The sequence below is a fragment of the Danio rerio genome, chromosome 15 (assembly GCF_049306965.1).
Source record: "Danio rerio strain Tuebingen ecotype United States chromosome 15, GRCz12tu, whole genome shotgun sequence".
In the NCBI taxonomy this organism is placed as follows: Eukaryota; Metazoa; Chordata; class Actinopteri; order Cypriniformes; family Danionidae; genus Danio; species Danio rerio.
In genome coordinates this window covers 24,844,190-24,858,058 of record NC_133190.1, presented here as the reverse complement: position 1 = coordinate 24,858,058, position 13,869 = coordinate 24,844,190, and the positions used below count along the sequence as shown (strand labels likewise).

Here is a 13,869-nt window from a genome sequence, read left to right as displayed (position 1 = left end):
ACAATTAACATTTTCACATTTTCACAGGGGGGAGATTTATGCCATTTGTAATTATTACACTCCTATTTATTGATTGTTCTAATGTGGGTGTTCAATTGAACAGTTTGCAGTTTTTTTTGCATTCTGACTTTCCAATACATTCAATTAGGATATGAATCTGAGCTCTAACCCTTCTAGAATAATAATCTCCATTCATTATACGTGGCATATTTCACAGCGGGTTGCACACTACTGAGCAGAGATCCTCCAGCTGTGGCCCGTCAGAGCTCTTATTCCCAGGTGATGTGTGTCTTGCTGGGTGGCCTAAGTGTATGTTGGCTCCTCAGGGAGCATATCATCGCTGGGCAACATGCACTGGAAAGCTTCACTGGAGGAGAAAGCAAACATACAGCCTGTGGTCTCGAGCAAACACTGTCAGCTGGGTCAGGACACTGGTCAATACAGGTGACAGATTAGAGTGAAGTCCAGGTAAACATGTCCTTTTGTGACTGGCTGAACTAAAGCATTTAGAGGTTTAGAGAAGCGTCTTACTACAGTTTGACCAGCTGTGACTTCATTTTTGTATGTTTGCATTATTTTACTATGATACACATTAGCTCTGCACTCTATAAGTAAATTTTGGTCAAATGTGGATAAAGCCTAAAAATGATAAATTTTTTTCATCATTTACTCATCTCCCACTTGTTCTAGACCAGTTTCTACTGAAGAATGCTGAGAAAAAAAACAGCATTTGACTTCCAGAGTATTTTTTGTTCCTACTATGAATGTCAATGGCTGTTTTTACAGGCCCGTAGCCACCCTGATGAAAGGGGTGTTTTTTTTTTTTTTCTCAAAAAGTGGACCTTTTTGCGATTAAGGGCCTCATTTGGGCTACTGTTTAATTATGAGATTTAAATACTGCATTTTAGTGACATTTAAAGCACTATTTTAGCTGAAATAGATTGTCGAATGTTCATCATAAACAAAAATGTACATTTGAAATTCATGGATAACAACAACAGCCAAAATAGTTCATTTATTCATTCATTTCTTTTCTTTTCAGCTTAGTCCCTTTATTAATCTGGGATCGCCACGGCGGAATAAACCATCAACTTATCCAGCACATATTTTACACAGTGGATGCCCTTCCAGCTGTAATCCTGGGAAACACTCATACACTTTCATTCACACTATTGCACTATGGACAATTTAGCCTACCCAATTCACATATACAGCATGTCTTTGGACTGTGGGGGAAACTGAAGCACCAGGAGGAAACCTATGCGAACGAGGGGAAAACATGCAAACTCCACACAGAAACACCAACTGACCCAGCCGAGGCTCGAACCAGCGACCTTCTTGCTGTGAGGCGACAGCACTACCTACTGTGCCATCGCGTCTCCTTAGCCAAAATAGGATTCAAATTAAATTAAAATAGGCCGTTTTTGTAGCCTCACAGCTTATTGCTCATTTTTTTCTTTCAAGATTAAGGTCCAAGATTTAGAAAAAAAGTTACTTGTAAAATATTTTCTCTATTTAAAATTAATACCGTAGTGATTGTATGTTTTCTTGCACAGCTGGATGGTGAACTCCAAAAAATAATTGTGTGCATTGGCCAAAACTGATTAGCTTAAGTCACCACAGCCAACAGAGGATACCACTTAGTCTTAAAACATTTTTCAATGGGTTATTCTAACTATTTATGATGGCATAGCAGTCAAAATAGGACAACTTGAGTGTAGAGATTTTTGTTTGTTTTGGGGTGACCAATCACTTTAAATTTATTGCCTCTAGACCAGATATTGTCCTCTGGTATAGGCACCAAACCGGTGGTGCGTATAGAACTAACAATACCCTGGGAGGAAAGGATGGAGAAGGCCTATGAACACAAGCTAAAGAAACATCAAGGTCTCAGAATTGAGAGCCATGAGAATGGATGGAGGGCCTGGAATTTACCAGTAGAGGTTGGTTGTAGGGGGTTTGTAGGGCAGTCACTCTGGAGAACTCTTAGGTTGAATTGAAGGAATGGCCAGAAAACAGCTAGTAAACAATGTCACTGAAAAGGCGGAAGCAACATCACGCTGGATTTGGCTACAAAAGGAGGTTCAGTGGAAGAGCCAACTTGTTGGAAGACACACCACATTGACACCAATCAGAGTTGATTGCTGGTCAGCAGAAGAAGATCCAGGATACTGGATCTGTATCAACTGAGTGTATCAAAGACATCAAAGACTGGATGACCAACAATTTTCTTCTCTTAAACTCAGACAAAACAGAATTATTACTTATTGGGCCTAAATCTTGCACACAGCAGATCTCGCAACTCAATTTACAATTAGAGGGATACAAAGTTAGCTTTAGCTCTACTATAAAAGATCTGGGTGTCATATTAGACAGCAATCTAACTTTTAAAAACCATATATCCCATGTCACAAAAACTGCCTTCTTTCATCTGAGAAATATCGCTAAATTACGAAATATGCTATCCATCTCAGATGCAGAAAAGCTAGTCCATGCTTTTATGACTTCGAGACTGGATTACTGTAATGCTCTATTTGCTGGCTGCCCAGCATCCTCTATTAACAGACTTCAATTAGTACAAAATGCAGCAGCCAGAGTTCTGACCAGGTCTAGAAAATATGATCATATAACCCCAATTTTATCCTCCTTACACTGGCTGCCTGTTAAATTTCGTATTGAATTTAAAATATTACTTCTCACCTATAAAGCTCTAAATAATCTAGCTCCTGTTTATCTAACCAACCTTCTGTCTCGCTACGAACCAACTCGTTCCTTAAGATCTCAAAATTCAGGGCTTCTAGTAGTACCTAGAATAGCAAAATCAAGTAAAGGAGGTCAAGCCTTCTCTTTCATGGCTCCTACACTCTGGAATAGCCTTCCTGGTAATGTCCGAGGCTCAGACACACTCTCCCAGTTCAAAACTAGATTAAAGACCTATCTGTTTAGTAAAGCATACACTCAATGCATCACCTAGCGGGTTCCACACAGGCTTCTGCATCTTGCTTATATACACTATGAACAGCAGCTACGCTAATTATTCTCTTTATTCTCTATTTTCACCTGGGGATACTCATCCCGAGGTCCTCAGATTAGGCGGAGTCACTGATTGGATCCAAGACCAGCGACGTGATGATCCCAAGGATTCCATATCCGGGACCAGGCCATATCCTGAGCTGCTGCTGCGCTGATGGTCGTGGGGAGTGGAGAACATGTGTCTGATTCCAGCGACGCTCCAGGGACAGACGAGTCTTCATTGAGGCCATCTTCCAGCATAAACCACGGCGAATGAAGCTCTGCACAAGACTTTTGGCCAGCGGAGAAATTAAAATGGTCGTGCCCAACTGAGTCTGGTTCTCTCAAGGTTTTTTTTCTTCACTTCCATCAGGTGAAGTTTTTTTTCCCTCTCCGCTGTCGCCACTGCCTCGCATGGTTCAGGATTGGTAGAGCTGCGCATCGATGAATTTGCTCTTCAGTGTTTGAACTCTCAGTAATGATTAAATCACACTGAACTGAGCTAAACTGAACTGAACTGAACTTAAACACTAAAACCTGAACCACACTGTTCCAGTTACTATGACCATTTATGTGAAGCTGCTTTGACACAATCTACATTGTAAAAGCGCTATACAAATAAAGCTGAATTGAATTGAATTGAATTGAATCTGTTGTCGAGCCCTCCCGAGGTGTCATGGGCTTAAATCTGTGAAACATCAAGGAAAGGGGGATGCCCATCTGATGACCAGCTGTAACCACCAACCCTCAAGTAGAAAGTTTCCCTAACTGGTGCTGAAGATAGAAAGAAGGGGGAAATTAAGCCACTGGCCCACAGTTGGTGCATGGCAGAGTACTTGTAAAGATTTTGCATGATTAAACATTTACACAGTGGTTTGGTTTGTTCATATTACTCAAGTTTGGCTTGAAATAACCCTGCATTTTTTTAAAGTTATAACATAAAATGTATTTAGTTCAGTATAAAGTTGTTTTCACTGTGTGAAAAAAAATCTTACTGCCTAAAATCAAATCAAATGAACTTTTCTAGTTATCTCAACTCACATAAGTTAAACTGACTAGTTAAGTTAAACTTTTTTATAACACAAAATATTTAGTTGAAAATTGATTTACATATTAAAATTAAAGTATTTTTTATTATGATTATTTTTATATAAAAAATTGACAGTGTTTGTTAGATATGGTTAAGTTAAAATAAACTCTTGTGTCATTGCTTTGTACTTTGGTTAATCTAAATAAGCGTGAATGCTGCCGTCTGAACCTTGGTGTAAACCAAACAAGTGGGCAAAGACTGCATAAAAAATAGACTCGATAGACTTGATATGTTTCCAAGTGAACTCCTGTGCAGTTAATCTGAAACATGAAAACATGAACCAAAAACATTTAAATGAACCAAAGAACCAAAATTAGAGCGTAAACTTCAGATCTATTGTAGTATGATGGATGGAATTCCTGTTTCTTCCCAAGTTTGCACATACAAATAAAAACAAAAAATATTGTTTTGGATGTTTAACACAAAATAAAAGTCATAAAAGATAAACTTAAGATTCAGCCTTAAATGAGTAATTAGTAGATGTTTTTGTTTTGGTCCAGACCTAATAAACCAAGATAAAGTTTGAACACAACTCTAACTTTGTTTCAAGCTTTACAACTGTTTATATTTTCTGGAAGGGAAACCATGGCTCTTTTCAGGTTTAGTAGTACAAAGTGTCCTGTATAGTGTATATATTTATGTCAATTATTAACAAGACCTTCACTTTAGTTATTAGACACATGCACACTGCACTGCATACACTGGAGCAGATGTTTGTTTCTAATCTTTTAAATTTTTTTTAATACCCATTGTTCACTGAATTCATTGACATATGATATGCAAATGCAACACATAAAAATATGTCTTATTCAACCTTTATTGTAGTACTAAATTTAAGTTTTCATTATTATAATTTATTATCATATTTTTATGATATTATTTTGCATTATTATATCATAATGTGCTCACACATATGGTGTGATGTGGCTGTAAACAAGTGGCGGTAACACTATAACAACCACACACTAAATCATTTCTTAAGCATTGGCATCTAGTGAATTCATTATTTGTTAAGCATTAACTCTAATTTAGAACTGAAAAATAAATCAATAACAATTTATGAAAATAAATTTATTGAGCACATTATAAATGTGGTTATAAGTCAAGAATACAGCATTTGTCAGTTTTAAACTGCTTACTAACGTTTATCAGAGTTAATGCTTAACAAATAATGCGTTCACTATTTGCGAATGCTTAATAAATGGTTCATAGTGTGTAGTTATTATAAAGTGTTACACAAATGGCTGATACTACGGTTGACTCATATCCTACGTTGTATTGTAGCATTTTATCTGAAATGTTGACTTGGCTAAAAGAAAACTGGATCTTTGAAACATCACTGATTTGTGTAGATGAATCATGGTCAAGATTAGTTGTGCAACATACATAAGTCGATAATAAATATTGACTATTTTTAATTCCTTTTGAAACTGCTCTGTCATTTATGCTTGAGTTGTGTGGTCAATATGTGTTTAGAGTTCAACCGACAAACGTAAATCTGGTGCACAATTTGCATCCAGTTTATGAATTTCCGTAGTGTTTTTAATGACGTGTCATTTTTATGACAGCCATGATGGAGAGCAGAATGTAAACAATGCTACTGAACCAAATGAAACTTGCATATATTGCTGATTACTGCTGCTGAAAATGAATAATTATTGTCATGTTTTGGCCTGTATAAAAAAAGAAATAAAAAACATTTAGAGTACTACAGACCTAAAAAGACATATAGTACCAAGAAATAGAGCTTCTAAAATCAGCTATCAAAATATTTCACATTGTCCTGCTTACTAAATCTTTCTCAATGATGACAGCTTCTGCACATTCCTCTGTGGTTTGCACAACATAAATATGCAGAACAACATATTTAGAAGTAGATGATTGTGCAATCAAATGCTGCTCCTAATTTCCAAATGTCTGAAATGGCTGCACATATGACCAACTGCAACATATGACCAACAACTGACCAAATCTTCATCTTAGTGAAAACCCTCTTTTGAGATATCAGAATTTTGCCATACAAATGTTAACTGTGACTGCACAGCCAATGCTAGTTTGGTCGATATAATATTCATGGATTTGCTATTAGCAATAGGAATTACAATTTAACATATTTGATTTACAGAACAGGCAATGTAAGTCCTTACCCAAAAGTCCACTTGTTTAATTCTATTTATAATTTCACATAAATAAGATACACTTGATATCGTATATGGACCCTGAGCATGCGTAAACGAAATATGACAATAAGATGCTGTTGTGCTGGAAACTTGTATTATTGTCGGCTAAGTGAACGAGTTGTTCATAACGGTGCTTCATTCACAAACAAATTGTTCCCTCCGTTAGAATGAGAAGTGAAAGCAGGAAAGGGGGTGTGTATCAGGACATGGATTAGATCAAATGTAACAGGTAGGGAGATAATACATTTTCATGCACACAAACACACACTCTTTGTTAGCAATGCTCATGTGGTCACTATATCCATCAATATAGTAAAGTGATGTAAAACTATAATTTTTGTGATTTAAAAAAATATTTGCATACTGACCACCATGAAAACTCCTGATCACAGATATATGTATTTATGTGTATATATCTATGGCTTCGGGTGGCCAGTCCTTCACTGAACCTTGGTCCTGCATTCGTTTCAAAGGAGCGCTCCCCTGTACTAAAATGGTGGCACTGAAATCACAGGCAAATTGGAGCTCGCTTCCATGAGTAAATAACATAGTATGAACTATCAAAACACATGATCTGTGAGAAATGCCAATGAGTCGCCAACACCCGTGAGATATTTGGCATCTGTCACGGTTGCAGGTTTGTGCGCTTCTCCGGAGTGTATGTTGATCACGTGGGTTTGTTTTGTTTTGGTTATCCATGTGGATTTGTTAGGCTCACGTGTTATGACGTCATTCAGTTGGTCTGATTAGTTCGCCAGCTGAGGCTCATCATGGTGCCTATATCTGGGCGACGCTTTTGTGTGTCTGTGTCAGTTCGTTGTTATCACTCATGTTTGTGTGTCTGTGCTCAGGCCCTGCGGAGTAATCTGGATCTGGTTTTCCCCGTTCTGTTTCCTGCCCTGCGTCCTGCGTCCGTCTAGCCTGACACTATTTGTATTTGTCTTCACAATAAACTTGTACACTTGCTATTGGATCTTCTCTGACTCTCACTGAAACGTAACAGAACGAACTGACCTTTTACATGGATCCAGCGAGTGTTTCCCAGATCTCCGAGTTCGTCTCCCACAGCAACGCTCGGATCGACCGTCAGGATGAGGCTCTGGCCACCACGGCTCAGGCGATCCAGGCCCTGGTTGGCCAAGTTTCATTGCTCACATCCCAGGTCCAACAACTGGTTACTCGTGCTGCACAGGCTGATACTCCACCTGCCCCCGAGACTGCACCGACCCCGGAAGTGTCACCAGCGCCTGCGGTTCCTGGTCGCTCTGTTGAGCCGCGTCTTCCACCTCCGACCAGCTATTCTGGAGAGCCTCTCTTGTGCCGATCCTTCCTGTCTAAGTGTTCCCTTTACATCTCACTGCAGCCGTCATTATTTTCCTCTGAACAATCTAAGGTGGCATTTGTCATCACCCTCCTTTCGGGAAAGGCGGCTCAGTGGGGAACTACAGCTTGGGAACAAAAGCTACCATGCTGCTCTAAGTTTGACCTGTTCTCAAAAGAACTTAAGAAGGTCTTTGATCGAGCCGCTTCCGGGAGAACTCCGCCAGGGGAATCGGAGCGTAGCGGAGTACTCGATTGAGTTCCGAACACTAGCCGCTGAATGCGGCTGGAATGCGGAGGCCCAGTGGGACATGTTCCTGCACGGATTGTCTGATCGTCTGCAAGATGCGATCTATTCCTTAGATCTTCCGAAGACTCTGGACGAGCTGGTGGATTTGGCCATCCGTGTGGACACCAGACTGCTTCGGCGTGAGACTCGCCTGCAGCAGAGCAGATTTTCGGATCCCGTTCCGGCATTAACTGCGACACCGGAAGCGGTAAGCGCTGACCCGGAACCCATGCAGCTGGGGAGATCCCGCTTGTCCGTGCAAGAAAAGCGCCGACGGAGAACGGAGGGACTCTGCCTCTACTGCGGAGGGGCGGGTCATCGGGTGGCTTCCTGTCCCGTAAAAGACGACACCCATCAGTAGGTAAGGGGTTACTGATGGGTGAAATTAATTTGGAAAAATCCTCTACGGCTGCCACTTTATTGCCCGTCACTGTATCATGGGGTTCCGGAAGTCGTGACACCCATGCCCTCGTCGATTCCGGGGCGGAGGGAAATTTCATTGACTCCAGTTTCGCTTTCAGTTCTAAACTTCCGGTTATCGCACTGTCACAACCCATTGCAGTACGCGCCCTCAGTGGGCTTTCCCTTCCCACCATCACTCACTCCACCAAACCCATAAAACTTATCACGTCTGGAAATCATGTTGAACACATTTCATTTTTTTTAACAGACTGTTCCAACTCACCGGTGGTTTTAGGACATCCATGGTTAATTCTTCATAAACCTCACATTAATTGGGGTCTTAATTCCATATTTTCGTGGAGTGAGAAATGTCATGAGTCTTGTCTTTCGTCTGCTCGTTCTGCTGTTTCTTGTTCTGTGTTTCAGGAGGAGTGCATGGACCTGTCAAACGTGCCCAGTGAGTACCTCGACCTGAAGAGAGTGTTCAGTAAGTCTCGAGCTGCTTCTCTGCCTCCTCATCGTCCCTATGACTGTGCAATAGATTTATTGCCAGGTACCTCTCCGCCTAAAGGCAAGTTATACTCTCTTTCCATTCCTGAGAGGGAGGCCATGGAGAAATATATTTCTGATTCTCTAGCGGCCAAGATCATACGACCCTCTTCTTCTCCGGCGGGGGCGGGGTTCTTTTTCGTGAAAAAGAAGGATGGGTCTCTTAGACCTTGTATAGACTATCGAGGGCTGAATAGCATCACGGTGAAGAATACGTATCCTTTGCCGCTGATGTCTTCAGCGTTCGAGCGTCTGCAAGGGGCTTCGTTTTTCACGAAATTAGATCTCCGTAACGCATATCATTTGGTTCGCATGAAGCAGGGTCATGAGTGGAAAACCGCGTTTTTGACCCCCAGGGGGCATTTTGAATATTGTGTTCTTCCGTTCGGGCTTTCTAATGCTCCTGCGGTTTTCCAAGCACTCGTAAATGACGTGTTGCGAGACATGATAGATCAGTTTATTTATGTCTACCTGGATGACATTCTGATTTTTTCTCGTTCTCTCCAGGAACATGTGCAGCACGTCAGGCGAGTGCTTCAGCGGCTGCTAGAGAATGGGCTTTTTGTCAAGGCGGAGAAATGCGTGTTCCATGCACAGTCTGTTCCCTTTCTAGGACACATTGTGTCAGTCGAGGGGGTGCGCATGGATCCAGAGAAAGTTCAGGCTGTGGTGAATTGGCCAATCCCAGAGTCTCGTAAGGCCCTGCAGAGATTTCTGGGATTCGCTAATTTTTACCGGCGTTTTATTCGCAATTTCAGCCAGCTCGCCGCCCCTCTGACGTCCTTAACCTCCGCCAAGACGCCTTTCAGGTGGTCGAGTGCAGCACAGGTTGCATTCACTAAACTAAAGAGCCGCTTCGTTTCAGCTCCTATTCTGGTGACACCTGATCCAGCCCGGCAGTTCGTGGTGGAGGTTGACGCGTCAGAGGTGGGCGTGGGCGCGATCCTGTCCCAGCGCGCAGCCTCGGATGACAGAATACATCCATGCGCGTTTTTCTCTCACCGATTATCTCCCGCTGAACGAAATTACGACATTGGTAATAGGGAGTTGTTGGCTGTCAAACTCGCTTTGGAGGAGTGGCGTCATTGGTTGGAGGGTTCGGGGGTTCCCTTTATCGTTTGGACCGATCATAAGAACCTCGAATACATCAGGTCCGCCAAACGACTTAACTCCAGGCAGGCTCGGTGGGCATTATTTTTCGGACGTTTTGACTTTACCATCTCATATCGACCGGGTTCTAAAAACATCAAACCCGACGCGTTATCCCGTCTTTTTGATTCTTCCGAGCGCAATACGTCTCTTGAGCCCATCGTTCCCCAGAGGATTTGTATTTCTGCAGTAACATGGGAGATCGAGAGCAGGGTCCGCACAGCCCTGGATGGGGTAACGCCCCCGGTCGGATGCCCACCCAGTCGTTTGTTTGTGCCGGAGGAGATTCGGTCTGACGTCATTCGGTGGGGACATTCCTCCAAAGTGGCTTGTCATCCTGGGGTGAGTCGTACATTATTTTTGGTTAAACAGCGGTTTTGGTGGCCAGCTATGGCACGGGACATACGCGAGTTTGTTTTGGCCTGTTCTGTTTGTGCTGTTTCTAAGACTTCTAATCGCCCCCCTGCTGGACTCCTTCAGCCGCTGTCAGTGCCTTCGAGACCCTGGTCGCACATTTCGCTAGATTTTGTCACTGGTCTCCCGCCATCTGGTGGCAATACGGCTGTTTTGACCGTTGTGGACCGGTTCTCGAAGGCTACTCATTTCATTCCTCTGCCCAAATTACCCTCAGCCAGAGAGACAGCGGATGCTGTCATTAATCACGTCTTTCGCATTCATGGCCTCCCGACGGACGTGGTTTCTGACAGGGGACCCCAGTTTGTCTCTAAATTTTGGAGAGAATTCTGTCATTTATTGGGAGCGACTGTAAGCCTTTCTTCTGGTTTCCATCCTCAGAGTAACGGACAAACAGAGAGGGCCAATCAAGATCTCGAGCGTATGTTACGTTGTTTGGTTTCCCAAAATCCCGCCTCTTGGAGTCAGCAGCTCCCATGGGTGGAGTACGCACACAATTCATTACCAGTGTCGGCTACGGGCCTCTCTCCGTTTCAGTGTAGCTTAGGATACCAGCCACCAGCTTTTCCCAGTCTGGAATCCGAAATCGCGGTCCCCTCTGCCCACGCCTTTGTCCAGAGGTGCCGACGCACTTGGAGCAGAGCCAGACAGACCCTCCTCCAAGTGGGTGCGCGCACCAAGGCTAAAGCCGATCGCCACCGGTCGAAGCCTCCCGTTTACGTCGTCGGTCAAAAAGTGTGGCTTTCAACTAAGAATATTCCCTTGCGTTCCGTATGTAATAAACTTGCACCTAAATTTATTGGCCCATTCACTGTCATCAAGATCATTAGTCCGGTGGCAGTCCGCCTTAAACTTCCTCCAGCGTACAGGAGAATACATCCCGTGTTTCATGTTTCCAAATTAAAGCCCGTTTTTCATACGGCCATTAACCCGCCCACTCCGGTTCCCCCCCCGCCGCGTCTCATAGATGGGGAGACCGTTTATTCGGTTAAGCGCATTCTGGACTCGAGACGGAGGGGACGAGGATTTCAGTACTTGGTGGACTGGGAAGGTTATGGTGCGGAGGAGAGGAGTTGGGTTCCTGCAAAGGACATATTGGATCACTCTCTTATCGATGATTACAATCGTCAGGTAAGCTCTTCTGGAAGCACCAGGAGGTGCTCGTAGGAGAGGAGGTAATGTCACGGTTGCAGGTTTGTGCGCTTCTCCGGAGTGTATGTTGATCACGTGGGTTTGTTTTGTTTTGGTTATCCATGTGGATTTGTTAGGCTCACGTGTTATGACGTTATTCAGTTGGTCTGATTAGTTCGCCAGCTGAGGCTCATCATGGTGCCTATATCTGGGCGACGCTTTTGTGTGTCTGTGTCAGTTCGTTGTTATCACTCATGTTTGTGTGTCTGTGCTCAGGCCCTGCGGAGTAATCTGGATCTGGTTTTCCCCGTTCTGTTTCCTGCCCTGCGTCCTGCGTCCGTCTAGCCTGACACTATTTGTATTTGTCTTCACAATAAACTTGTACACTTGCTATTGGATCTTCTCTGACTCTCACTGAAACGTAACAGCATCATGAATATCTGGAGCAGTTAGCGATTCAAATCATACAGTGTGAAATGTGTTCAGATTAAAAATAACAGCCAATGAGAGAGCAGCATCCACTAGTATGGGTATCTGCAGGCCAGTGGGAGGTTGGGGAAGAAGTTTAAAGGGCTTCTTTTCTTGTTTATTTGGACCCAAGAAATGGAGGAAAAACTAGTGTAAATTTGGCAGGAGCACTGTGTCTGTTTGACGTGTCATGTGAGCAATATCAATATCACAACATTACGAAGTTTAAGAGGAATGGCAAATTCCCTTTAAAAGCCAGGTGAGCAAAATAAGTACATTTTCTAACCCACTGGTTCTTTGTCATTTTGTATTTAATAACAAAAGATATGCTATGTGACCTCATGTACGTTGTTTTCACATGTCTTTGGTTGTGAGATGCAGTTTGTGAACCGAGACAAAGTTGTCGGCGATTCTTCTATTGTAAAGTCATGCAGTGCGAATCCCCTGCCGCCGATCCATCTTGCAGCGTAAACACAGCAGCGACTGAACGCTACCCCAAATAGTCATGGAGAGTGAAAACATCTATGACATGACTTGACTTTTTCGTGCAGTCTGATCTCAGCATAACGTGTTAAAATGTTTGTCATCAATGTGTGTACAGTTTGCATGATTTTTTAAAAAAAATTCATCATTAATTGACTTAAAAATTTGAGATGAATAGATTACTCTATAGAGATGAATATAAATGTTTGCATATTCTGATAACATAAAAACACAAAAAATGTTGCATTAACATATTATATCAAATCAATATTAACAGTTTAATCAAAAACATCTAAAATCTTCAAACATTGAATGTTTTAAACAGTCTTTAAAAGATCTAAAAATAACAGACTGAAAGTTTGTCAGCATCTGATGTCGATCGCTGATTTCTACATTCTAGTTTTATTTCGTTATTTTGGATTTCATACTGTTTTCTTAAAGTCTCACTTCTTCCTAACCTAGCTTCACGTCACTACTTATAAACTGTCAGAAGCTTACGCCTTCCAAAACTTCAGTTTCATAGTAGTTCCTTGACTCTCTCCCAAATTATACCACGGTGTTGCGTGCCAGGCGTTTAGTGTGTTTGATCGTGAGTGTGTGGTTTGTTGTCTCAATACGCCGAGCAATGACAGAAATACGATGAGTAGGACATGCACCGACGAGTCTAGCCACCGTTTTGTTTCTTTGTAATCGTCATCTATGCCACCTTATAGGATCATCATTCCCTGCTGTGTGCTTTCGTCTGTAATAAAGGCCTGTGTAGACGCAGATCCTATAATGAGGTGACAAACAGCTAAGCCTTTACAAAAAGATGTATTGTATGTTTTCACCCAGAATGTCTCCTAGTGAATGCACGGAGTCTAATGAGACCGAAACATGTGCAGGTGTATTCATTCACACTCAATTCCTCTAAACACTCACCTTGAGGTGTTGTAATGGCATAATGGCTCAGCAAACAATATAAAAATAAACCATTCTGCTACCTGTTTCCTCTTCTTTCAGAGCAGCAACAAAGAAGTGTTTGTCTTACTTAAAAGTTGTCCTGGTGAGTTTTCTCTTCCTGACAAGTATGTTTGTGTTGTTTTTGGGTTAAACTAGAGATTTCTAATGCGGAATTCCTCTGCTGAAAGAATGTGTTAAAATGACCTCTCACACTGGGGATTTAAACCACAAAGGAGATTTTGCACCGGTTCAGGAAGTTTTAAGGTTAGCAAGAGCCTTACCGAGTGTCAAAAGCTTTAATAAAAAGACTATATAAGGCTTAGATTTAATTAGGCATAATTACTATTGTTTATTATATCTAGTTATTAAATAAGTGTAACGTAAAGGAGTTGCATGTTAATTCAGAAACATTTGTTATTAGCAACACCAATGGCAACTTT

General features: G+C 42.1%; 1 long non-coding RNA gene across 1 annotated transcript; it reads left to right on the top strand.

The window, feature by feature from the left end:
• The first annotated feature begins 466 nt into the window (after nt 1-466).
• LOC141377836 (uncharacterized) lies at nt 467-3,884 on the top strand. The gene is made up of 2 exons (XR_012390833.1): nt 467-561; nt 1,043-3,884. It is a non-coding gene; the product is annotated as an uncharacterized lncRNA (long non-coding RNA).
• The last annotated feature ends 9,985 nt before the right edge of the window (nt 3,885-13,869 follow it).